This window comes from Peromyscus maniculatus, chromosome 4 (genome assembly GCF_049852395.1).
Source record: "Peromyscus maniculatus bairdii isolate BWxNUB_F1_BW_parent chromosome 4, HU_Pman_BW_mat_3.1, whole genome shotgun sequence".
NCBI classification, from domain to species: Eukaryota; Metazoa; Chordata; class Mammalia; order Rodentia; family Cricetidae; genus Peromyscus; species Peromyscus maniculatus.
The window spans coordinates 85,627,341-85,654,790 of NC_134855.1; the positions used below are offsets into that span (position 1 = coordinate 85,627,341).

The following is a 27,450-nucleotide window of genomic DNA, read 5'->3' on the forward strand; positions in this document are numbered from 1 at the left end:
TGGGTTGTTACATAGCTCGAATGGAATTTGAATATGAAAGCTCTGAGTTAATTTTAGGTCATCATAGAAAAAGGTATTATCATAACAAACCAATTGCAGAAATAGGAAAAAATACAATAATCTTATTACTGAAAGGAAATGTGTTCCTTGATACCATGGTATGAATCCTTCCATTGTTGTTTTAGGCATATAGACCTATGAATTAATTAATAGAGCTCAATTTAGAATGTTTTATATCTTGTTATTATTTAAACCTCTGTGACTATCTTTCCTTAAGCAACTAGTAGGTTCTACTGCATTCTAATTGATGGGCTTCTATGTCATGAATATGTGACAACACTTGGACACTCCATTGTTTCCTTATGTATCTAGGTTGTCTATTATGGTTGTACAGAAGTAGCCTTTTTAAAGTATTTAGTTAACCAATACTATCTTATTGTTGCTTCCATATCACTGTACTTTTTATTGAAGCAAACTCCTTCCCTGGCTTGTTTTGATTTTCCACCAAAGACATCTACAGTATCAATAGTTATAAAAGTTGCACTGCCTACTTTATTTTACTCTACTTATTTGAAAGACATTCATTTTAATTTGGTCAGCTTGAAAACTTCATCACACATGCTCAAATGCACCTGTCTAATGTGCAGGGTTAGTAAGGATCTGTTGCCCTTTGACAAGCCAGGAACTTTAGCTTATTTTTCACATCTCTTTTATTTCCCCACCTCTGATCAGCTGATGGTTTGTACCGATAGCCATTAAGTCTGTAGTCCATTAGCCCCAAGCATAATTTTTCCAGTCCAGCATGGAAGCTGGGCTGAAGAGTGGGCAGGAGAGAGAAGGCCCTATGTAAATTATCCCCAAAGAGTCGTTTTAAGCAAGACAAAGAAGACTTTATTATCTCCCCATCTCATATACCCAAAGATAAGAAGGATATAAGTTGTCCATAAGGGATGGAACCAAGAAAAACAGCCAAGATCTCAGCTTGCACTCACATGCCACCTCTTCCTTTCAGTGCATCAACTTCATTCTGGAACTTTTCTGGTTCTCAAGCTAACAGTGAAAAAATATTGTTCTGAGCTTCACAAAATGGCTAGATTGAGACCAGAATCACTTTGTCCAGCTCTGAAATATTAAGGTAAAACTAAAAGTATTTTCAGTTAGGTGTCAACCACTAATCACTGAGGGCAGCTAGGGATAATATGACAGGAAAGAAATTCAACTGTCCATCTCTTTGGGTAGGTTATTTTCTAGAGAACCCCCCCCCAACTCAATGGGCACCCATTACACAATAGAACATCCAGAAACAAAAGAATTAAAATAGTGTAAACAGTAGAGATGTAATGGAAAAGTCAACAGTATAATTATACCTACTGAATAGGTCTTTCTAAATACAGCTGCTAGACTCTATCTACCCTGACATACTACACCAGAGTCTCTGGGGCAAAGAGGATGATGGGTAATCCCAGGTGGATACCTTGAGGCCCAAAGAAAGGAAATAATTTGTCTTGATATAATTGTCTATAATTGTTAGCAATTATAGATGCAATCAGGAGTAAATCTTATTCAATAGTGGCCTGTCTGTGTCAACTATACCAAACATATGCATGCCAGAACTGGGACTAGAACGGGTAGAGGCTTGGGCACTTTCTGGTTTTGTTTGTTTTTGTTTTACAGCACAAAGTATCAAAGCCAGGGCCTTGCACAGGTGGAAGGCATGGACTCACTCACTGAACTGCTACTCAGGCCTTTATGGGGTCTTCAAAATGGAAATGAATTTGGAAAAATACAAATGTCCATGGGATGCAAAATTCCCCCAGGAAGGAGATGATTTTCCTATATTTTACTGTCAAAATGAGCTTTAGTATCTTTCCTGGATCTGAATTGTCTACTGGTTTCAAACCAGTTAGAACTGGCCCAGGGAGCAGAATGGTGAGGAGCAGCAACTCCTTTCCCAAAAGCAAGGTTGGCCTGGGGATGTAGTTATTGGAGTGACTTTAGAAGCTCTTCACTTCTGCCTTCCACTGTCTCTCTACCTACTTTACATGGTTTAAGTTTTAAAATTTGTACCTTAGGCATGTACAATTGGGTTAATCATAATCTATAGTTCTTGACTTACTCTCATCATGGATCCATTTATGATCTTATTTTTCTTTTTAACTTGCTTAGTTTTTTTTTTAAAAAAGCAGTATCCTTTTAAATGTGCCTATCAGCATAGACACCAGGCATTGTGGAATGCCTTATGATGTCCAAGCATCCTCCCCAACTCCCTTACCAGCCTGATGCTGATTATCTCTCTCTTCATTTTTAGGTGGTTCTCTTTACCTATATTTATTTGTAACAAGCATTACTTAAATTTAGTTATGTTTAACTTCACAAATGATATCATACTGTTCATAATCTCTGAATTCGCTATTTTTACTTAAAATTATATTGACAAAGGGAAAGGGGTAACTTCACAGTTATGAAATATGAGAGAAATGTGGCAGACACTATTTAGAGAACTCCATCAGCTGTAGGGCAAATCATTTACTTGATATGGTGCAATAAAAAGAACACAGCCAGCTGGGCAGTGGTAGTGCACACCTTTAATCCCAGCACTTGGAAGAAGAGGCAGACAGATTTCTGTGAATTTGAGGCCAGCCTGATGTACAAAGCCAGTTCCAGGACAGCCACATCTGTTACACAGAGAAACTCTGTCTCAAATAAAACAAAACAAAAAACACAGCCCTGCTTCTGGAAGAATCTTAGCAAAGATAAAAAAAAAAACCTTAATCATAATAAAAAATCTGACAAATTCATATTTGCTAAGATTCTATGAAATATTCTATGGTAACCTTCAAAAGCCTAAAAGTCACAAAAGTCAAATAAATATGAAAGAATTATTCTGAAAGAATGAAATGAATGATACATGACAATAAGTGCCCTGTGCTATTCTGAAATAGACTCTTTTGCCCTGAAAGGTATTTTGAAAGAATTGGTGCAACTTCAACAAGATTTTCACATCCTGTGGTGGTTAGATATCAGTGTTGCTTTCTGATTTTTGATTGTCATGTTATATACTGGAGAATGCCTTTGTTTGTGTAAAATATATTCAAAAATGTTCTTTGGAGGTAAATTAGCAGAATGGTAAATTGTTTTCAAATGAAAATAGAAACTTATTTAAATTATATTTGCAAGTTTTCTGTAAGTTTGTGAAATAAGCATATTGTCAAGCTTCACCCAGATATTCTTAGATCACCATCATTCCTATACTTTTGATTTCTGAATAACATATTATTAAAGTTCATCTATTCATGGTCATCAAAGGCCAGTCAAGGTTTTTCCAGTTTTGCTATTGTGATCAGTGCTATTGTGATGCATATATTGTATGTTTATTGGTAAGTTTCTCTGTGTTATTTACTTAGTGAAATCTCCAGGTCACAGGCCATGTTTTTTTTTTTCTCTGTTGTAACAAGTTACCACACACTTGGGAGTTTAACAAAACACATAGTTATTCTTATAATTTGGAGATCTAAAATGAGACATACGGGGCTGACATCAATGTTCTGCACAGTGGTTCTTTCTGGGGGTTCTAGAAAAACACTTATTTCTTTGCTTCTTTCAAATGTCTAGGACACTTGTGTTTCCTGGTCTGTGGTCCTTTTCTTGGTCGTCACTTAGTCTTGCATCATCAGTCACATCACCATCTCTTTTGATGTCAATCCTCTTGTGTGTCACAATTACTGCCTAACAATCCAAGAAAATCCCTTAGTGAACAAATCCTTTTTGCCCTAAAAATAAATAAATAATAATAATAATAGTAATAACCTTCACAGACTTTGTGGACTAGGACTTATTTAGGCTTTACTCAGCCTGCTGTACAAGGTGTGGAAATTTTTAATTTTTAATCTGTTTGAAACTCTACTGACACACATCCTTTCCTTTGAACTATTTCAGGACTACTTTATATGGCAAATATTCTGAAGAGAGATACAATCATTCCCTTATTTATGGAATATTTGGAGTATCTTAAAGCAGTCTCTCATGATTACTGTTTTCCCTACTCTTTACAATTCCACAAGTATTATTAGATTTAATCATAAGAAATTATTGGTAGTAGGTTGTCTTTGAGCTACAATGACAATATCACCACTTAAAAGACAAGTTTTCACATAAGTCATGATGGCCTCAAATTTTCTAAGCAAATATGACCTATGTGATCTTGAACTTCTGATCCTCCTCCCAAATGCTGTGACTATAGATGTTCACCAAGATTCCTAGCCAAAATTTTCATATTTTCTAAATCAATATGACATCCCCATGGTGTATAGGAAGAAACGAGCTTGAGGGTGTGGGTAATCATTAGCTCGTGCAATTTATAAGCATTAGAGCTAAATTGAAAGCAAGGTCTTTTAATTCTATAGGACAGTGCTTCTTCTACAAGATCATTTGGAAAAGCTATGGGCGTGGCAGTCATCACTAAGTAATCTTTCTGGTAAAATGCAATCACATCCTGGTTATCTAAGATGTGGGAACCAAATCCAAATAGTCCAACTTTGACTTCAGAGGCAATGACAAAGGGAACTCAATATCATTCTGGGTCTGAAAAAGAAATGTTTACTTATGTAAAAGGAAGACAAACATTTACAGACATCTCAGATCAGGAGGTGGAGCTGTGTAGTTTAAAAAAACACTGCATATGTAGAAGGCATCACAGCAACCATCATATGAAAAGGGCAAAAGATATATTGAGTGAGGAACATTTTTTCCAACCATCAATAAAGTATGAAGAAATTAAGATCAGAAGAGAAGGGTATTGCCTAACACTGGTGGCAAGGAAATCCATCTACATCCAGTCTTGGACACATCCCAGAATGAACCTTAGAGCCCAGACTCTCCCCAACCCCAACAGGTCATTTTCCCTCTCTTATGATCTGTTTTCTCATCTTCCACATCAAAGGATTTAATCACTTGACTTGTCAGCAGTCATCCAGTTATGATATTCTGAGAGCTTCTACAAAACATAGAATGGGACTAAAACTACCCCGATTTTTAAAGGCAAAGGGGTTCCTCCCATCAACCCACTCACATTTTCAGGAGGTATAGTACAAATGTCATTTAATTTTCTGAGACACATAATCTTTAGAGTAAAGGAAATGTTCAAAATTGAGAAGTCCCCACAGACCATGAGTTACATGAGATTACCTTCAAGCAAAATTTGAAGTGCAGCATAAACTATACCATTTATAATAGTAACAAAAGAGGAAGTACCCAGAAATAAACTTAAAGAAATACATACTACTTGTATGATGAAAGTTTAAAATCCTTTTGAGGAATTCAAAAAGAATTGAACAAATGAAAAAGGCAATTTTCAAAAGAAAAATACAGCCTCAAAAAGACATCACTTCATGGTAGGTGAAGGTGAAAAACAATCCCATGAATATACTGACTAGGTCTTTTAAACTTTTTGATTTAGTGATATATATGTTAGCATTAAAGTTTATTTGGAAAATAAAAATATATACATCCATAAAAATTCCTAGAAATAAGAATGACAAGAGAATAAGAACTTCCCCATAAAAACTGCTGATTACTTGTCCAGCTGTTGGGGAAAAAGAAATAAGGGTTTATTTTGGTTCAGAATACTAGCGTACAGTCCATCATGGCGGCAATAGCTGAAGGTGGCTGGTCACATTGTATCCTCAGTTAGGAAGAAAGAATGATAAATATCCTTCCCAGCTTCCTGTCTTTTATATTTAGTCCAGGAGCACAGCCCATGGAATGGTACCATCCACATAGAATATCTCTTCTCACTTTTATTATCCCAATCTAGAAATTGCTCATAGATATGCCCTGAAGTTTGTTTCCATGGTGTTCCTAAGTACTGTCAAGTTGACAGCTAAGATTAACATCACAAAAGCCTTATAATTAAAATCATGTGGTTTTGACTGACTATAAAATATCTCAGTAAAATTTAAAAGTTTTGAAATAAACATAAGAATGGAAAGTTAATAGGAAATTAAAGTGGTGGTAGTTCAACTCATAAGAGATATTCAATATTTTTCAATAAATGTATTAATAATCTAAGGGAAATAGATACATAAACCATACTTTATCACAGTACAAAGCAATCACCTTAAAGATAAAAAGTAAAATACAGATATTAAAAAGAATGATGGGATACTTTTATAATTTCACTGAAGGAAAGGGTATCTAACTATAATTTAAAAAATCATAAAATCTGAATAATAATAATTTTCACTAGTTAAAAAAATAAAGATAGCCAAAATATCACAATAAGAAACAAAAAAAGCCTAAAATATGTAGCTCAGTGATAGAAATGTCTTCTAGCATGTGCAAAGCTCTGAAATTGATCCTTAGCACAATAAAAATAAATAAACAAACAAAGCAAAGAATAACCAGGAAAACAATTTTCAGCTCATAAAACAAAGGGCTAATTTCTCTACCACATAAATAAGTCTTACAAATAATTTTCAAAAATGTAAAAGCTGGCACCCTAACAGGGAAGAATGAAGTTCCCAAGGAAGCCACGGAAAATACTATACAAATGTCTCAGGTACGTGAGAGAGTATTCATCATCATTCACTCACAAGAAAAAATGTAAATTATGGCTACGATAAAAAAAAGCCATTCTTTAATTTGTCATTTTGGCAAAGCTCCAAATGTATACGGCACTATCACATACTCTGTATGAAGGCGGGCACTGTTGTGTTTCACTGCCTGGGTTTTATCCTCTACATATAGAAATGCATGTACACACGCAGACTGCAGACACAGCACCAGAAGAGAGGTGTGAGAGGCTGAAGTAGAGGAATTGGCGGGACTCTGGCCTTCCTTCCTCCCACTCCCCACAATTACCTGGAAAAGCAAGGGATCCAGAGCACAGAAAGTGCTCGTAGAATTTGGTACAACATCCTGATGGGAGCAGCAGACTCCAAGCAGCACAGATGGTGGGGGCAGCCACAGAAGTGTGGAGCGGGAGTCTGGAGCTGAAGGAGCCTCACTGGCCCCTCCCCACATCCCTGTCATTGTCAGGACAGGGAGTTTTGGCAGAACTTGCTGCAATATCCTAAGGGACCTAAAAAGGTAAACACAGGTGATCAGGCCCCAAACATTGCCTCAGTCACTTAAAGTCCTGAACAGAACAACTGGTCCCCAGAGTACCAGAGGCAGGGTTGTATTTTACAAACTGGGAATCACTGGGATAATTCTGGAAGAAAGGGGTTTTAGCTACAAAAATTCTTCTCTCTGGAAGGAAATACTGACTTAATTTGTTTGAATTATTGAGACTAGCAATACCTCCCAAAGCCTGTGGAGACTGTTTTTTTTTTTAAGTTTTTATTGTATGTGTGCATCTACACATACATACAAGAGTGCATATGTGGAAGTGAGGGGACAACATGCCAGAGTCAGTTCCTTCCCTCCACCATAAGGGTCCCAGAGATCAAACTCGGGTGGCCAGGCTTGGCGTCAAGTTCATTTACCCACTGAGCCATCTCCCTGGTTCTGGAGACTGGTTATGAAAGGACAATATAAGGGAAGAAAGGGACACTGACTGAAGACATGGCACTAATTTTAGACAGTACCGCTAATTTTAATTTTCAGTTTTTTGTTGGATTTTATATATTTTTATCTTTTTTTATTTTTTTATTTATTTTACAATACTATTCAGTTCTACATAATAGCCACAGATTCCCTTGTTCTCTCCCTTCCTGCCCCCCTCCCCTTCCCCCCAGCCAACCCCCCCCCCCATTCCCACCGCCTGGATTTTATATTTTTGTTCTTCAGTTGTTCAGTTGCATTGTAACTTGTGTCTCACGAGAAACGCTTCTAATTGTGTCCTTGTCTTTCTTTAAATCAAGTACACAGCACTACCTCTAACCTACATACTTCCTTTCTCATTCTTGCTTTACTAACTCTTCCCCCCTTTCCTGTTTTCTTCTCACTTCACTACTTATGAACCCAGTTAACCCTAAAGTAATTAAAACTGTATTTTGCCTAACTAGTGCCCTGGTGCTGCTCTCCCTTGACCCGGTAAGTGCACAGGTGTCTTCTCTGTTTAGTACTATTAAGAGTTAACACTGGAGCTGCTCTAACACCATTCTATTTGTGACTGCATTTGGAAGTAAGGGGAAGTAAAGCATAAATTCAAATGAAGACAACTCAGTAGAAGTACTCAGGTGAAATAAAGCAAAAATACAGGGAGAGGGGGTGAGTGTAAAGACTAGAGGACACATCTATCTCAATAGATGTACAAATCACAACAAAGGAACATAAAACACACCAGAGAGTAATCCACTCTGACCCCACACAAGCTTACAAGGTCTAGGCACCAGAGAAACAGACAAGAAAATGAGATAGCAGACTTGCCACAGAAGGACTTATTTCCAAGTCCTACTTCTAGAAACAATGAATGACTGCACAGAAGACTTTGAAAACATGGTGGGAAAATTGAAACAGAAATGAAGGATCAGATAAACCAAATAAATAACTCAATGGAAAGCATCACCAACAGATGAGCCCAAGCAGGAGAATGAAACTTCAGAGACAGAAGAGAAGGTCAAGACATAATACATAAATATAAATATAAGAATAAAGTTAACAAACGTGACCAAAACTTCCAAGAGTACATCCAAGCAACCAAACCTTAGAAAATTTAGCCAGTGAAAATATAACCAAGAATTTCCAAAATCTGGGCGGGGGGGGGGGGGAGATAATGAACATTGAAACAAAGTATTTAGAATTCCAAATAGACATGACCAGGGAACTTCTTTGTAACTATCATAGTCCTGGTGTCAAAACTACAAAGTAAAAGCAGGACTCCCAGGCAGAAGAGTAGCTAGTGTTTGCCTCTGTGGTGGCTGGTAAAGCACAGAGTTAGGAAAAGAAAACAATAGATATCATCTAAAGAGGGCATAAAAGTCTCAGAATTCTACAAAGGAAATGAAAGGTCCTGGAAAAGACAGCTCAATTTTCTCATTGGAGAAGCCAGAAGAACACACCTGCCATGTGGTTACCTGATAGAGGAAGGGCCTCAAAACCACTTTCAACAGGTAGTAGAGACAAAAATGTAACTGGAAGTTATTTCTCAGGTCCTGCCCAGTCCTGCGGTCAGGACAAATTTCTCCCATCTGCAGTTCCGCAGCCATTTATAAAATAATTACAGAGAGGCTTATATTATTTACCAGCTGGTTGGCCTATGGCTCAAGCTTCTGGCTAGCTAGCTCTTACATCTTAAATTAACCCATTTCTATTAATCTATGTGTTGCCACGTGGCTGTGGCATTACCAGTCTGCTGGCATGTTGCTCCTTGGGTGGTGGGCTTTGTGTCTCTCCTGCCTCTGCCTTTCTTCTTCCCGTCTCTCTCTCTTGGATTTCCTGCCTGGCTATAACCTGACTCACCATAGGCCAGACCAGCTTCTTTTTTAACCAATCATAGCAACACATATTCACAGCATACAGAAAGACCATACCACAGCACAAAAGTGGTGCAACCATACCTCCAGGACAAGCCTGTGGTCCTCACAAGCCTCGAATTCAATTCTGGATGTGGCCGAGGTACTAATTCTTCTTGTGGGTGGGTCAACAGCTGAGAGAAATCTCATTTTGATCCTCCATATGACATGGAGGGCAGGAGCTGTGCCATTTTGAGAGAGAATCTCTGGTTGAAAATTTGGGGAACATCTCAAGTTGGGGAGTCCAAGCTGATATTGCCACAGCATCATGGTTGGGAAAGGCATATACAGAGGCAGGTGTGGGGAGCAGAATGGCTGGGCACAAAATGGGTGAAGGATGCAAGTGCTGGAAGCCCCACCCAGACTAGACAGTGCATAAGAAGATGTCATACCATCCTCACCTTCTGTGGCTGAGAATAAATCTCATCAACTGAGAATTACTCCAGATTTTGTTAAGTCTGAGCCTAAGGACATCATGTTGATTAGATTCTGGGGTAACCATTCTGCTATCTACTATTGTTGGGTCTGGGAACTCTGAAGTTCTAAGGATATATATGATACATGCAGCAGCAGCAGCCTCCACCCCCAGCAAGGCTGTTGATGCTCAGGAGGCCTTGAAAGTAGTAAGGCAGGTCTTCTGTCTGGACCAGTTCATTACTGTGGTTGTTCCAATACCCCCAGTGCATTTAGTGAACAGCACCCAGCTAATACATTAGCTACTACGACAGGCTAATATTTGGGGATTCTTGGGGAAGAGGGTGAGAGAACCTGCACAATCCATAAAATACAGAGACAAGTATGGCCTGTAGAAGCCCCCGATAGGAAAATAGCTGCTGTGAGGCAAGTTCTAATGGGCATAGATTCCAATAAAGACTCAGTAACAGTGTAACCAATAGAAATATGAGTCCAGAGTTCAGCTGATCCTTGACTTTCCATACCTATAACTAGCAATCTCCAATATTTGAGGACTCAGAGACAGGAGCACCTCAAACACATCTTTTTCTTTCTTTTCTGATGTAATTCTGCCCCATCACATTTTTACATGTGTATGTACATATTAGAATGTGTGTACAGGTAAGTGTGCACATATGTTTGTGCATGCATGTAGAGACCAAAGATTGATATTGGGTATCTTCTTACCTGCTTTCCACCATATTTTGGGGACAAGATCTCTCACTGGAGTTCTCCAGATGGCTGGTCACCAAGCCCCAGGGATCCCTCTGTTTCCATCGCCTCATCACTAGGTTACAGGTACGTGCTGCCTCTCAGAGCCTTTTTACAAGAGCTGTGGGAATTGAACTCAGCTTCTCACGTTTACACAATGAGCACTGGGTCATCTGCCTAGCTCTTGCTTTTTGTTTCGTACATGTTTAGCAGGTTTATACTGTGGTTTTCATTTTTAAAATTTATTATTCCCTTTTACACATGAATCCAATTGTGCTCATGTGTGGGTTTTTTTTTTTCATTTGGAGACAATATATATTTCATTTCCTATTTTTTTCATTTTTGCACACAGTTCTCTCTCCACCCCCATATATTTAGTAGTATCTTGACCTTACATTTTTTAGATTTTTAAAATAAATAACTTTATGTTTTTATTGTCATTCATTCCTTATACATACCCAATTCTGTTTTTTAAGCATTTTCACTATAGGGAAATGTGTTTGCTTTTCAGATTTTAATTTTTGTATTTTTTTAATGGCTTGATTGTATCTCTTCCTCTCCACATGATTTTTTTCTCTTTTGTTATTCCATCTATTTAACCTTGCTTCTCTTTAGCTCCCTTTTTCTATATCTTTCTTTTATTCCATTCATCTACTATTTCCACACTTACTCTAAATAATTTTAAACTTTATTGGACATTCTAAAACAATTTTCTCACTTCCACTATTACTCTCTAAAAATATATCTGTGGGATGTAATTGACTTTAAATGCATTTCTATATCTTCTTTGGTTTGATGTAGTTACTGCTATAGAAAGTTGTTTCCTCCTTTCTTAGTGCTATTGGTGGTTGAGCCTTCAAGAGTAGGCTGGTTAATAGGAACCTCTCATCATACACATACATATGCATACACATCACACACACATACATACATACACATATAGATATACACACATATGTACACATGCATGCACACACAGACACACACATATCCATAGATGCACATCACACACAGATATGCATACACACATACCACATATGTATATACACACAGGCAGACACATACATACACACACACACACACACACACACACACACACACACACACAAATGCACACACATTTAAAAACATCCAAACCAATGGATGCACAAATAATGAAACAGAAACACAAGAAACATAAGAACAAGGCAACATGATTCCTCCAAGTGATTATAACTCCTGAACCCAGTGATACTGAAATAGGTAAAATGCCAAATGAAAAGTGCAAACATTTGCTAGTAAAAATGGTGAATGACATGGAAGGAAATAAAAAACAACAGGTGGACTTAATCAGGCCTTATATAGGGAAGCAGTGATGTAGAGGAATAGGTAATAATATGAATGAGAAAATCAGCAATGTAGATGAAAAAGCAACACAAAATAAAATTTAAACATGGTAATTAATATTTTGAAAAAATAAATAGAAATGTTATCAATAAAAATGCAATGAATCAAATAAAAAATTCAGGGGAAAGTATTACCAATGGATTAGACAAGCAGAAGAAAGATAGCATATTGGAGGACAAGGTGATACAAACACTGCCTTCATGTCCTTTAAATAGGAGCTATGACCACAAGACCCAAGAGTTCTGGGAAATGATCAAGAGACCAAACCTAAGAAACCACAGAACAGATGGAGCTAAGGTAAATTCTAAGGCATAGAGAATTTATTTAATGAAATTATAGCACATGTCCCCAAACCTAGATAAAGGAACACACATTTAAAGACAAGAAATGAATATATTCCTAGACACATCTGACATAACTAATAAAAATCAAGAATATATAAACTATTTAGATTGATTTATAATAATAAAGGAGATTGAAGTAGTGATAAAAAATATTACCAACATTGTGAATACCAGAATCAGATGGATGCATGGCTGAGTTCTTCCAAACCTTTAAAGAAAAGAAAACACCAATGTTCTTCAATCTTCTCACAAAGTAAAAATGAAAGAAATGCTACAAACCTCACTCTACAGTATCAGCATTAACTAGTTAAGGGTACATCAAATCATGAAAAACATATACCAATTTCCCTGATGAACTAAACACAAAAACTCTCAATAAAATGCTTGCTTATTGCACTCAAGAACAATATAAGATCATACACTATAATTAGTTGGTTTGATTTTACAGATTGAGGTTGGTTTGATTTTACAGATTGAGGGTAGGGTATACATATGCAAATTAATAAGTGGTTCAGCACATAAATACACTTAAGGACAAAAATCATATGATCATCTCAGTTGATTTAAAAAGGACTTGAACATAGTTCAACATCCCTTTATGATGAAATTCCCTTAAAGAAACAATGAACAGCAGGAACATGCATCAATATAACAAGGACTGTATATTAAATGAGGATAAACTGAGAACCTTTGCTCCCAGATGTAGAATGAGGGAAGGGTGCCCATTTTCCCCACTCTGATCTAGTAAAAGTCAAGTTTTATTTAGAGAAATAAGAAAAAATATAAAAAGGATGCAGATAGTAAATGAAGGAGTCAAACAACCCTATTGTAGGTAAAATTGATCTATAGTTCTGTTGTTCTTATTACATCATTGTCTAATTTTTGGTATTTGGATAGTGCTGGTTTCATAGGATGAGGTTGGTAGTGTTTCTTGACTTTATGTGTTATGGAAAAGTTTGATGAGAAGTAAAATACGTGTAGCTGGAGAGCTTCTCTCCGGGTCCCGCCGAGCCCTGGCAGTCTGACACCTCACTTATAGAATAATCACTCAATTGCTTATATTACTTATAAACTGTATGGCCGTGGCAGGCTTCTTGTTATCTACTTCTTTTATCTTAGATTAACACATTTCTATAAATCTATACCTTGCCACATGGCTTGTGGCTTACCAGCATCTTCACATGCTGCTTGTCATGGTGGCGGCTGGCAGTGTCTCCCTCACTCATCCTTCCACTTCCCAGAATTGTCCTCTCTCCTTGTCCTGCCTACTTCCTGCCTGGCCACTGGCCAATCAGTGTTTTATTTATACAGAATGATATCCACAACAAATAGGAGGATAGAATAATAAGGTAGAAAGTAAAAAAAAAAATAGAAAGAGGATGGGGAATAGGTCACATATCTGTGTTGTTTAAATGGAATACTTCAATTATTTGTGGAAAAATTAGTGCCTGGAAATCCTGGTCCCTATAAAAGCAAAAGGACCAAGAAGAGACTTCATGACTGAGCCTTATTTTCACATACTTGGGGGCTATCTTTATCTGGGCTTTCTGGCTAAGAAAATTGACTTTTATAGATTGAAAAGTGTAATGCAAGTAATGTTTTAACAAGCAAATAGCTATACTAGCATCAATATTCCAGAGTGACTATAAAGTGAGTCTAAGTAAACCCCTTATCATAGTAGCTATTTATGATAATGTAATTGGAAATTGGAGAAAAGCATTCCCAGTTACAATGCTTCAAACTCAGGTAGGCAAAGGTTTCATATGGAGGGACTGCTTGAACAAAAATGCATATGGTGATGAGTTGGCCTTCAGAACTACATTTTTCCAAAGGGCTTACTCATCTCAGTAGAGCTGTAATTCTGAATCCTCTGGAGCACCGGTACTTAACATTTATTTTCCTTACCTCCCTACCTGTGTTAGCACACCTTGTGAAGAAAGAAAAAGACAAAGTATAAGATTGCAAAGCTGTTTTTTTAGTCTTTAAACCTAAGAAATTATTCAGCTGGGCTGTTCTGTTCATGGACAGTTTTTCCAACATATTGTCAAAGTACCCTCAACTCTCAATAAATATGAACAATGGTAACGAGTGTGGAGGAGACAATGGAATCAAGGCCACTGCATTAGTTACTTGTCTTGTTACTGAGACAAAATACCTGACAAAAACAACCTACAGAAGAAAGAGTTGTATTTCGGCTCATAGTCTGTGGGAAGAGTCCATCATAGTAGAGAAGTCATGGCGGCTGGAAGTGGAGAGAGCTGGAAACATTGCACCCTCAGTCAGAAAGCAGAGAGGGATGAATGCACGTGCACTCTTGCCTCCTCCTTTTCATTCAGCTCAAGCCCCCTGCCCATGAAATGTTTCCTCTCACAATTAGGGTGGGTCTTCCCACCCTAATTAACCTAATTAGAAATTCCCCTCACAGACATGCCCAGAGACTTGTCAACTTGTCTTGGCAAGTTGGTGATCAGTATTAACCACCATAGACATCCAGAGTAGCAAAATTCAGAGGCAATAGCACAACAGAGACACAGAAAGAGTGTGCTAAAGAGCTTAGAAAAGAAAGAGAGGGGGGAGGGAAGGAGGGAGGGAGAGGAGAGGAGAGAAGGAAGGGAGGGAGGAAGGAAGGAAGGAAGGAAGGAAGGAAGGAAGGAAGGAAGGAAGGAAGGAAGGAAGGAAGGAAGGAAGGAAGAGGTTAAAGCCGATGATTAGCACCCTTCTGCACCATTCTATTTTGTTACCAAGAGTCAGCATACACCTTTCCATCCATTTCATTTCCCCACAAAATGTTGTACCCACTTTGCCTTAAGTAAATTTGTGTTACTTCACGAGCTTCAAAATGTAAAGTGAGAAGCATGAATTTCAGAGTCAAACAAAAGTGAGTTTCTTTTTTTATTCTTTTCTCATTGGTCCTGGAGATTGAACCCAACGTCTCAAACAGGTGAGCCTTGTTCTCTGCCACTGAACTAATTCCCCCACCCCAACCATGGGTTTCAGTTATGACGCTGCCACTTACCAACCTACAATCATGCATAAATTGAATGTTTCTGTAAGCCTCAGATTTCCCTTCTGTAGAACGGATAAGCCAATTTTATGGGTCTGTTGTAAGAAGCATAATGTACTGAGGAAACAATTGTTGAGAACCTGCCAAGTGTTCCACGTACATGGTTATCTCAATCCATCTTCAAAACTGCGTTGAGATAAGTATCTTCCCCCTTTTTATGGATTAAGAAACACTTCCAGATGGCCTAAGAAATTAGCCCAAGGTTAGTGGCAGAAACAAGATCTTCAAAGTCAGGTTGAATCTGGTCATAACATCATGTTGTTTCCACTACACAGCACTGTCTTTCACAATGTCGGGTAGAATATCTGAGAGGTGGTGTCTGTGATGTTCAAACTGTTTTTCTCCCTCTTTACTGAAACTTCCTTTCCTTTACTCTTAAGATCTCCACCTCCTCCCTGGTCTACCCTCCTTCCTTTAGTCTTCCAATAATGGTGATTTACTTCTCAGAGCCTGCTTTTGATTCTCAGCTACAGCTCACTCACTAGGGTCATGTGAATCTATTTGAAGCTGCTAGTCATGATCTCTCTCTTCTCTGGTGCATGCTGCTTTCTCAGCCAGCATCTTACATTCCTGTGTCTATATTTTCTACCTCAGAGGCTTCCCTGGTGCTTTGTGCCCCTGGCTGAAGAGAATTTGTTCAGTTCCTTCTCATCTTGTGTATTGAAAGCTGTAGGTGGGAGGATTTGGATCTTTTCCAGTCGCCTTATTTGAGGAGAACAGCCCCTAGTGATCCCTGACATTCTCTGTGTTTTCTGCCTGGAGGCCCATAGTGATGGGTCCCCTCACTTGTTCTCTCTTACAGGATTCATTTCTCAGACATACCCAGTAATAAATAACAACATAAATGATTGTGTCTGGTAGCTAATTGACTATAACATAGGCGACCAGCCTCTGGGGCAACACAGCATGTTACTTGTAATTAATCACCCTCATCACAGCCTGGCTACCCAACTATGGCAAATCACACAGCAATTAGGTACTTTCTGAGTAGATCTTCTTGCCAGAGTGGGAGAAGTGAAAAATATAATATTAATGTTACTTTCTGTGTATTCTCAGAACCATATTGATACTCTGTGCTAGGCACTGTGGTAAATGCTGTAGGAGTTTGCAAGATGATAATAAAATAGATTCTACCATCTAGGTCAACACAGCTAAGTATATGACAAAATTAAAGTATAATTTGATACATGGCATATGAGAGATACAAATGCATTCCTATGAGATAAAAGATGCATTTGTTAGAGAGATGGAGAAACTAACAAATGGGGTAAGGAAATCAGATTGTAGTAAGGTGGTGCATGTGAGAATCACCTTTGAGAGTAATTCAGAAGTACAGACTACCCAAGCCTGCACAATACTTAACAACTCAAGAAAAGAGGCTTAAATCTCCAAATATGTTTTAAAGCAGTTACCCAAGTCCCATACTGCTCTCCGAAAGCTTTGAATCAGTCTTATTTCAATAAGAATATTGTTAAATTTTTGAGAATTTCACGTTATGTATTTTGATCATATTTACCCCTAATTCCTCCTCCTAACTCCTCTCTGATATACCTCTAATTCCCCCCCATAGTCCTGTAACTTTATGCCATCTTTTTTTATTTTAACAACCAACCTTCTACTGGGTATGGGGTGGTCACTGGTGCATGGTTGACCCAGCAGAACCCACACAGAAGCCATCAACTGTTCAGAGCTCATCAGTTAGGGGTGAGAACTCATAGCATCCTCTTCTATGCTAGAATATTGACTGACCAGATGTGGTACAGAACTTGTGCAGACATCTTTAGCTGCTCACGAGTTCATGGGTACAGGGGTCCTGTCATGTCTAGAATATACTGTTTTACTGTGTGGGCCTCCCGAACCTCCGGCTCTTAAAACCTTTCTTCCACAAGTTTATTCTCTGATTTTTGGGGTTGAAGTGTATGCTGGTTAAAACTTTGTCAACATAAGATAACTGGAGTCATCCAGGACCAAGGAAACTTAATTGAGAAAATGACTCTACCAGAATGCTAGTATGCAAAGTCTAGAGGTTATCTTCTTGATGAATAATCTATGTGGAGAGCATAAGAATGCAGGATAATGAATGGCCATCTTCTGTAACCAGGTAGCTTCCCATGATGGGACTGGGACACTAACCCAGCCAGAAAACCTTCGACCTACACTCTATCCTGTCTGCAAGATGGGGGGGTGGGCGGCAATGAAGGTACAGATCTTGTGGGAATGGTCAACCAATGACTGGTCTAATTTGAGGCCCACACCTCAAAAGGAAGCCCATGCCCAACAATGCCTTGATGGCCAAGAACTGGAGGCTGGACAGCCCAGGGACCTGGGATAGAAAAAAAATCAGTAAAATGATTCCTAATGATATTCTGCTATAGTCATAGACTGGTGTCTAGCCTAATCATCATCAGAGAGCCTTTTTTTCTGGTAGCTGATGGGAGCAGATGCAGAGACCTACAGCCAAACATTAGGCACAGAGAGATCCCAAATTGGATATCTCTACCAGATCCCTTTCCTTGGAGCTCAGGGAACCCCACAGAAAAGAGAAAAAAAGAATTGTACAAGTCAAAGGGGTCAAGGACACCAGGAGAACATGGCCCACTGAATCAACTAAGCAGGGCTCATATGGGCTCAACGAGACTGAAGCAGCAATCATGGAGCCTGCATGGATTTGCAATAGGTCCTCTGCAAATATGTTATAGTTGTTAATTTGGTGTTTTTGTGAGACTTGTAACAGTGGGAGTGGAGGTATCTCTGACTCTTTTGCCTGCCCTTAGGTACCTTTCCCTTTTACTGGGTTGCCTCATCAAGCCCTGATATGAGGGTTTGTGTTTAGTCTTATTGTAACTTGTTATACCATCTTCTTTTGATATCCTTGGGAGGCCAACTCTTTTCTGAAGGGAAATGGAGGAGGAGTGGATGGTGATGGGGAATTGGAAGGAGTGGAGGGAGGGAAAACTGTGGTCAGTATGTACAGTATGAGAGAAGCATAAACAAAAAGAAAAAAGAAAGCAGGTTAAACAAGTCATGGTGCCAGGCAGCAGCGGCAAGGCCATCCTGGTCCAGAGAGAGAGAGAGAGAGAGAGAGAGAGAGAGAGAGAGAGAGAGAGAGAGAGAGAGAGAGAGAGAGAGAGAGATCCAGGACAGGCACCAAAAACTACATCGAGAAATCCTGTCTCTAAAAACAAAACAAAACAAAAACAAAAGCTGAAGCAAGTCACTATAAGGAAGCCAATAAGCAGCATTCATTCAGTGCCTGCCTCTAGGTTGCTGTCTTGAGTTTCTGACTTCCTTTGTGGACTGTGATCAGGATAATTAAGCCAAATAAACCCTTCTCTCCTTAAGTTGCTTTTGGGCATGGTATGTTATCACAGCAATAAGAAGCAAACTGGCACAGAGTGTGATAGAGATAACCCTTTTGTACTGAGCACTCTACAGAAATTTATTCTCTATACTTTGACCAGTTTTTTTAGTTTCTGAATTAGCCGCCACCCACTGAACAAAGAAACTTTTCTGATGAGGTCTGAGAACTTCATTAATCTGTGGATAGAGAGATATCAACTTAGCACACTGATGATTATGCTCATTTAGCAGAATAATAATAGGAGGTTCTGTGAGCTCCCCAACCATGGCTTTTGGGCCAAAGATGCAATACCAAGCATGTGTTTCCTCCTTTGAAGCAGGTCTTAAACATGATCAGAAAATGGTTTGTTACCCCCACAACATTGGTATCACTATTGCACCTATGAGCAAGCATATCTTGCCACGTTGGTCATTATTGCAGTTCACAGAGTTCATAGATGCATAAGACTCTTAGTAATTTTCCCTCCAACAGCCTGCACAGCATCTGTCAGGGCCAGGAGAGATAGCCAGTAGGAAGGAAGCTTCCTGACCAATACCAACTTGATTTTCCCATGTCTTGTGACCAATGTATATGTTGTCTTCAGCAATAGGGTCTTAACATCAAATTCTGGTGGGTAACTTGTCTCTACTTCAGACTCTTCATTATTCTTTTGTCTCCAATTTAGAAAAGTTCCTTTTAAAATGTAATGTTCAAAATTGGATAGGATAAGGCTAGAGAGATGGCATAGAATTTAAGAGTACTTATTGTTCTTGCAGAGGACCTAAGTTAGTTTCTCAGCACCCACATAACAACTCACAACCATATATAACTCGAGTTCAAAGGGATCTGCTCCACTATTCACACTTTCCTGGGTATATGGTACACTATACATATGTAGACTAAATACTTGTACACAAAGTAAATCTAAAAATGTTTTTAATTGAACTTTTTTTTAATGGCTAAGTTTTACAGCCTGAAAAGATTGCTCAGTGATTAAGAGCACTGGATGTTCTTCCAAAGGACCCAGGTTTGATTCTCAGTATTTATGTGGCAGCTCATGACTGTCTGTAACTCCAGTCTTGAAGATCCAACATCCTCTTCTACCCTCTGCAGGCACCAACCATGCATGTTGTGCATAAACATGCAAAACGTCCATATACCGAGACCCAGGAGTGGTAGGCTAACACAAAACAGATTCTGTGTGTGTGTGTGTTCATTTTCTGTTTTGTTTTGTCATTTTTTTGTCTTATTGGCTCTCTTCCTTCTTTCCTTCCTTCCTTCCTTCCTTCCTTCCTTCCTTCCTTCCTTCCTTCCTTCCTTCCTTCCTTCCTTCCTTCCTTTATTTCTTTCTTAGTATATTGCTTTGAATTTTAGTTTTGTGTTGTTGGTTTTCCTGGATTTGTTTTTGAGAGAGAAAAATCATGAACTTGAGTGGATAGGAAGATGGAAAGGATCTGTGAGAAGGGGAAATAGTGTGACTAAAATATACTCAATGAAAGAAATGTTCATAAAAACTGGAAAAACATTTATACACACAAAAATTAGTAAATTTTTAATGGACAGGGAGTCCAAGGGATTATATCTTTCCCATGATTTGAGGAAACAAAAGTCTTTGTAGGTCCAAATGTGGTACAGCACTCGAGTCTCCATTGTCTTTGGTGACAATACTTCTCTGATTCTTTGATACAAATACTGGTCTCTTTATTTTATTTATTAATACTATTCTTTTTCATAGAGGAAGGGGGTCTCAGGAGAAACCTCCCTGCTGTTATTTTGATCTTGGTTGCTTTTGCTCCAGAACAATGAGAAAATAAATTTCTATTGTTTAAAATATCTGATACTTAGCCGGGCGGTGGTGGCGCACGCCTTTAATCCCAGCACTCGGGAGGCAGAGGCAGGCGGATCTTTGTAAGTTCGAGGCCAGCCTGGGCTACCAAGTGAGTCCCAGGAAAGGCGCAAAGCTACACCGAGAAACCCTGTCTCGAAAAAAAACCAAAAAAAAAAAAAAAAAATCTGATACTTTGTTTGGTGCCCCAATAAACTGTCATACAGGTGATACACATTCTCCTCAGATGTGAATTGCCATGTTGTCTATTTGCTTCCTGCCTAGATTTCCTTTCAAGATGATCTTTTTTCTCAGAGCTTGATGAAGGCATTTAATATGCCCAGCTGGAAGCTATGCTGAGCAAGATTTGTCACTGTACTTGGAGAAATGATACGGCGTCATTAGGTTTAAAACACCCATTGATTCCAGTGCAGGTATGAGACACATACTAGAAGTGACAGACAGTAACTTGGAGGATGAGCCAGATCTGAGGCTTGAGGACCATTCTGGATCTCCCATGATGGAATATGCTCAAGCAAAGCTGCAAAATCAAAGAGGATATTTTGTCAAAAAAAAAATCTGCCACTGGAGATAGAATTGTATTACATACCACATAGATGCAGTTTAGTGACATGGTCAGCATTGTCAACTTTGGAGTTGGGTTGTTGCTTTTAACTCTTGACTTTGTGAGATCGTGACTCTAGAAAGTCCTAACCATTCTATTATACAACTCTCAGCAAGTTTTTCTTATTGTTATTAAAAGTGTGAGCTTGAAAAAGAAGGAGATGTGTGTGTGTGTGTGTGTGTGTGTGTGTGTGTGTGTGTGTGTGTGTGTGTTTCTGAACCCCAGTTACCTCATCTGTAAACTGGAGAAAATACAAATAAATATGAAATAATGTTTGCAAACAATATAATACAGTACATAAAATATACCCTGATACTAAAAAATGAGTTCTGTCCTAACCTCCATCTTCATTTCCTCCTCCTCTCTTTCTCTCTCCTTATTCTGCATTTGCTTTTGGATGGATCTCTGTAAGCAACCATTGCTGACCTAGAACTTACCATGTAGACATGACGAGGTTCAAATATGAGGCAGGTTCTTCTGCTTTTACTTACTGAACCCTGAGATTTCAGGTATGTACTAATACACACAGCTTCCTTTTAGATAATTTTCAACTTTTTATGTTGCTGTAAGAATATTTCTATTCTTAGGAGGCCAACTATATTCACCAAATGAGTCAGTTCCAGTTTTTCAGATATTCACTTTTTAGTGTCAGTTTTACTATTATTGTAATATGATCTGTTCCTTAGTCTCCTGGACACTTTGCTTCATTTCATAGAGTGTTGAGTATCATTCCTCCCTTCTTCAAATCTGGAATGCCCCTAAGGCCTACTTTGATGGAATGACCCTGATAATTCAAGAGGGTGTGTCTATTTACTGAATTTCCTTTTTTTTTATGAAAAACTTCTGAAATGACTAGAATATTCTTTTTTCTTTTTTTTTTCTTTTTGGTTTTTCGAGACAGGGTTTCTCTGTGTAGCTTTGCGCCTTTCCTGGAACTCGCTCTGTAGCCCAGACTGGCCTCAAACTCACAGAGATCTGCCTGCCTCTGCCTCCTGAGTGCTGGAATTAAAGGCATGCACCACCACCGCCCGGCGTCTAGAATATTCTTTACAAATTTGTCTGCTCAATTTTTCCAATGTGAGCTCACCCAAGTTTTTAAAACTGGTCTTAATGTTGACAATATACAAAAGATCATAGAGTCAATCTTTGGTGCTTTTATGCTTGCAAGGTTTTGCTGTGAAGTTGAGAGTTGAAAGTACTATAGTCATGCCGTTTGTTCGAGGTTTAGCTAGTATGATGTGGTCAAAGAGAATGCCACATATCTGGGTCATGATATGTTGTGCATAGAACTGTACTTATGGTCATTCTTACTTCTCTTCTTACCTATTTTCCTTCATGCTTGGACCAAGAAGAAAACCAGAATTCTAAGTACCTCCTTAGCCTTATAAGCTCAGTGACTATTTAAATCAAGGGTCAGAAAACATTGTTATAAAAGTGCCAGCTAATAACATTTCCTAGAGTGTGTAGACCTCATGGCCTGTGCCTCATTTATTCAACTCTGCCCTTGTGCCTATGAAAGACATGAATAATACTAAAAGGTATCTATGCATTCTAATAAATATCTAAGAATGGAACTAGATTCATATCTCTCACTCTGAACAAAGGACAATTTAAAATGGATCAAAGTCCTTATTGTAAGATTTGATGCTCTTCGATTGTTGAAAAAAACAGAGACAAAACACTTCAAGGTATAAGCACAAGGGCTTATGAAGAGGACTCCAATAACCCAAGAAGTAATCCAAAGAACGAACAAATGAGACAAAAAATGAAAAAAGAAATCTGCTCCACAGCAGAAAAGACAGTTGTGAGAATGAAGAGACAGCCTATAGAGCAAGAAAAATGCTTGCAGCTGTGCATCGAACATGGAAATAGTATCTAGAATCTATAAAGAACTGAAAAGTTCAAATACTATAAACCTAAATCATCCAGTCATTACATAGGCCAATTGACTGGTGTGATTGGACACCTGATGGCCTGGGAATTGAACCCAGGTCCTCTGGAACATCAGCCAGTGCTCTTAACTGCTGAGCCATTTTTCTCCTCAGAATAGATAGTTTTCAAAAGAAGAAGACAAATGGCAATTTTTTTTATAATGTTCAACATATTTAGCCATCAGGAAAATGCAAATTAATTTTATTTTGAGAAGTTGCGTCTAGTAAGTCACACCTGTCATCACAGAACTTAATAGGCAGTTACAAAATTATAGCCATACCTTCAAGGCAAGTTTGGTCTACCTTAGACATTCTGAGCCAGCCAGGATTACATAATGAGACTTTCTCTCAAAAATAAACAATAAATAAATAAGTTATTTGAAATTCCATCTCATCCCAGTTAGAATGACTAACATTAAGAACACAAATGACTCTGCTAGGCTCTGGTCCCAGAACACTCTGTAGGCAGGACACACTGTACATCAAAGGTTTTGTGGCTAGGTTGGTGTCCTAATTCCTCCACTTGAGGCCTTGTTTCATATGGTAGTTTGAATGTAATTGGTCCCCACAAGCTCATAGGGAGTGGCACTATTAGAAGGTGTGTGTTTGACTTTGTTGGAGGAAGTGTGGTCTTGTTGGAGGAAGTGTGTCACTGTGGGGGTGGGCTTTGAGGTCTCATATATGCTCAAGCCACACCTAGTGCCTCATTTCAGTTCCTGTTCCTGTGGATCAAAGATGTAGTGTAACATGATTTTTTTTTTACTAAGAATCATCTTATTTTTATTTTTATTTATTTTAGAAAATATTTTTATTTTACAATTAATTTAATTTTACATATCAGCCACAAATTCCCCTGTCCTCCCTCCTCCCACCCCCAGGCTTCCCCACCTAATCCACTGTGGTGTTATTGTGTTCCCCAAAATATATTGTGTACCCTAATAAACTTATCTGGGGTCAGAGACAGAACTGCCATTAGATACAAAGGCTAGAAAATGGTGGCACTCATGCCTTTAATCCTAGCATTCAAGAGGCAGAAATCCCTCTGGATCTCTGTGAGTTCAAGGCCACATTGGAAACAGTCAGGCATGGTGACACATGCCTTTAATCCCAAGAAGTAAGCCTTTAATCCCAGGGAGTGATGGCAGAAAGCAAAAAGATATATAAGGCATGAAGACCAGAAACTAGAAGCATTTGGCTGGTTAAGCTTTTAGGCTTTGAGCAGCAGTTCAGCTGAGATTCATGTGGATGAGGACTCAGAGGCTTCCAATCTGAGGAAACAGGATCAGCTGAGGAACTGGCGAGGTGAGGTGGCTGTGGCTTGTTCTGTCTCTCCGATCTTCTAGCATTCACCCTAATAATTGGCCTCAGGTTTGATTTTATTGATAAGAACTTTCAAGATTCATGCTACAATCCACCCCCCATTCCCACCTCCTCCAAGGCAAGGTCTCCCCTGGGGAGTCAGCCCAGCCTGGTAGATTCAGTTGAGGCAGGTCCAGTCCCCTCCTCCCTGCTCAGCCTTGGTGTAACACAAATCTTAAAATGTCTTATTAATTAAAAACAAAAACATGGAGGTAGATATTGGGGTGAATGCTGAAAGACTAGAGAAGCAGAACAAGCCACAGCTAACTTCACCTCGCCAACTTCTCAGCCGATTCTGTTTCCTCAACCTGGAAACCTCTGAGTCCTTATCCAAATGGATCTCAGTTGAACTGCTGCTAAAAGCCTAAACGCTTAAAAGCCTCTAGTTCCTGGTCCTTACGCCTTATATACCTTTCTGCTTCCAGCCATCACTTCCTGGGATTAAAGGTGTGTGACACCATGCCTGGCTGTTTCCAGTGTGGCCTTGAACTCAGAGATCTGGATGGATCTCTGCCTCCCAAGTGATAGGATTAAAGGTGTGTGTGCCACCATTTTCTGGTCTCTATGTCTATCTAATGACTGTTCTGTTCTCTGACCCCAGATAAGTTTGTTAGGATGCACAATATATTGGGGAACACAATATAACCACAGTGTAGAACTCCCAGCTCCTTCTCCTGCACCATGTCTGCCTACATACCACTGTGTCCCTCCATGATGATAAAGGACTGAAACTGTGAATGGTAAGTCACACAACTAAATGTTTTCTTTTATAAGAGTTGCTGTGGTCATGGTGTCTCCTCACAGCAATAGAAACCCCAAGACACCTGCTTACAGAAGATGGTTTGTTCAGGCTCCATGTCCCCCATTACTAGGAGCCTTTTAGGGTTACTCTCATAGATCCTACGGAATTTCCATTGCACTAGATTTCCACCTCATCTCCAAAATGTCCCCAAATTCCAGTCATTTCTCCCAGTATTTTCTCCCTCCCTTCTGCCCAATGTGTTCTCTCCTGCTCCAACCCCACCCACCCCAGTACACCTGTGAAATCTATTCTGTTTTCTCTTCCCAGAGAGATCCATGTGTCCCCTAGTAAGCCCTCCTTGTTACTTAGCCTCTCTTGGTCTGTAGACTGTAGCATGATTATCTTTTACTTTACAGTTAATATCCACTTATAAGTGAATACATATCATGTCTGTCTTTCTGTGTCTGGGTTACCTCACACAGGATGATTTTTTTCAACTTCCAGCCATTTGTCTGCAAATTTCAGGATGTCATTGTTTCAACAACTGAATAATACTCCATTGTATAAATGTACCACATTTTCTTTATCCATTATTTGGTTAAGGAACATATAGGTTGTTTCCAGTTTCTGACTATTATGAATAAAGCTGCTGTGAACATAGTTGAGCAAGTGTTCTTTGTGGTATGGTGGAGCATCCTTTGGATATATGCCCAGGAGTGGTAGAGCTAAGTCTTGAGGTAGATCAGTCATAATTTTCTGAGAAACCTTCATATTGATTTCCAAGGTGACTGTACAAGTTTGCACTCCCACCAGCACTGGAGAAGTATTCCCCTTGCTCCATATCCTCACTAGAAGAATTCTCATCAAAGAGACCAGAGAGATTTCATCAAGCAACTGATAAGAGCAGATGCAGAGTCCCACAGCCAGGCATTAGGCAGAGCTCATGGAGTCCTGCAGATTAAGAGGAGAAGGAAGGATTGGAGTGACCAGAGGGATCAGAGACACCAGGCCAACGGAATCAACTGACTGGTACTCGTGGGAGCTCACAGAGATCAGGAAGCCCATATGGGTCTGACCTAGTTCCTCTACATATATGTTATGGCTGAGTAGCTCAGTGTTTTTGTGGGACTCCTAACAGTGGGAGCATGGGCTGTGTCTGACTCTTTTTCCTGCCTGTGGGACCCTTTTCCTCCTACTGTGGTTGCCTTGTCCAGCCTTGATGTGATGGTATGTTTCTGGTCTTATTGTAGCATATTATGCCATGTTTGGTTGATGACCCTGGGAGGTTTGCTCTTTTCTGATGGGAGATGGAATAGGTGTGGATCTGGGGGAGAAAGGAGGTGTGGGGGAGAGACTGTAGGGAGGGGAGAGAAGAGAAACATTGGTCAGGATGTAACAAATTGAGAGAAGAATATATATATATATATATATATATATATATATATATATATATATATATATAGATAGATAGCAAAGTCACCATTTAAAAAAACACAATACCAACAAATTCCAAAAAGGCTATGGGGAAATAGGAAGAGTTATGCACTACTGGTGGAAATATTAATGGGTGTAGCCACTATCTAAGTCAGTACGAAGATGCCTTGAATATCTAAAAATGGAGTGCCACATGTTCCCACAATACACTCATACTTATTGCTGCATCATATACAATAATCAAGATATGAGCCAGCCTAGATATCCATCAATAAATGAATGGAAAGAAAACATAGTATGTATCCAATGGTATTTTATTTGTTTGTGAGGATATGATACTCACAGAAAACTGATGGAACTGGAAACTATCATGTCAGGAGATATGAGCCAAACCCAGGAAGACAAACAGCCTCAGATTTTTTCTTATACATAAAACCTGTATTTACATTACATTTGTGTATGTTATATATCGTGTATATGTAGATTATAGGACTATAAAGGAGATAATGAGAGGGGGAAATACCTTAAAGGGAAGGAAAAGTAAATCAAGGTATGTCACATGAATGCACAAGTGGGTATTCTCTAGGAGTGGGGAAGAACCATCCAGGGTGGAGGAGGGGTCATGGGAGTGAGCACTGGGAAGTTCCATGAATTAGAAAAAAGTATAACACAAATGTAAAAAAATTCTGTAATGGAACCCAATGGCTTTGTATGCTAACTTGTAAAATTAATTAAAAATGAAACAGAAAATATTTTGTATGTTTGTTTTTCTTTAAACACA

General features: G+C 38.9%; 1 long non-coding RNA gene across 1 annotated transcript in view; it reads right to left on the reverse strand.

Annotated features, from left to right (window-relative positions):
- Positions 1-2,564: 2,564 nt before the first annotated feature.
- Positions 2,565-27,450, reverse strand: part of LOC143272945 (uncharacterized) — a 47,497-nt gene continuing 22,611 nt past the window's right edge. The window contains exons 2-4 of the long non-coding RNA XR_013050633.1: positions 12,506-12,557; positions 6,859-7,078; positions 2,565-3,726 (exon numbers count right to left, since the gene is read on the reverse strand). This is a non-coding gene — a long non-coding RNA (uncharacterized LOC143272945). The remainder of the gene's footprint in view (positions 3,727-6,858; positions 7,079-12,505; positions 12,558-27,450) is intronic.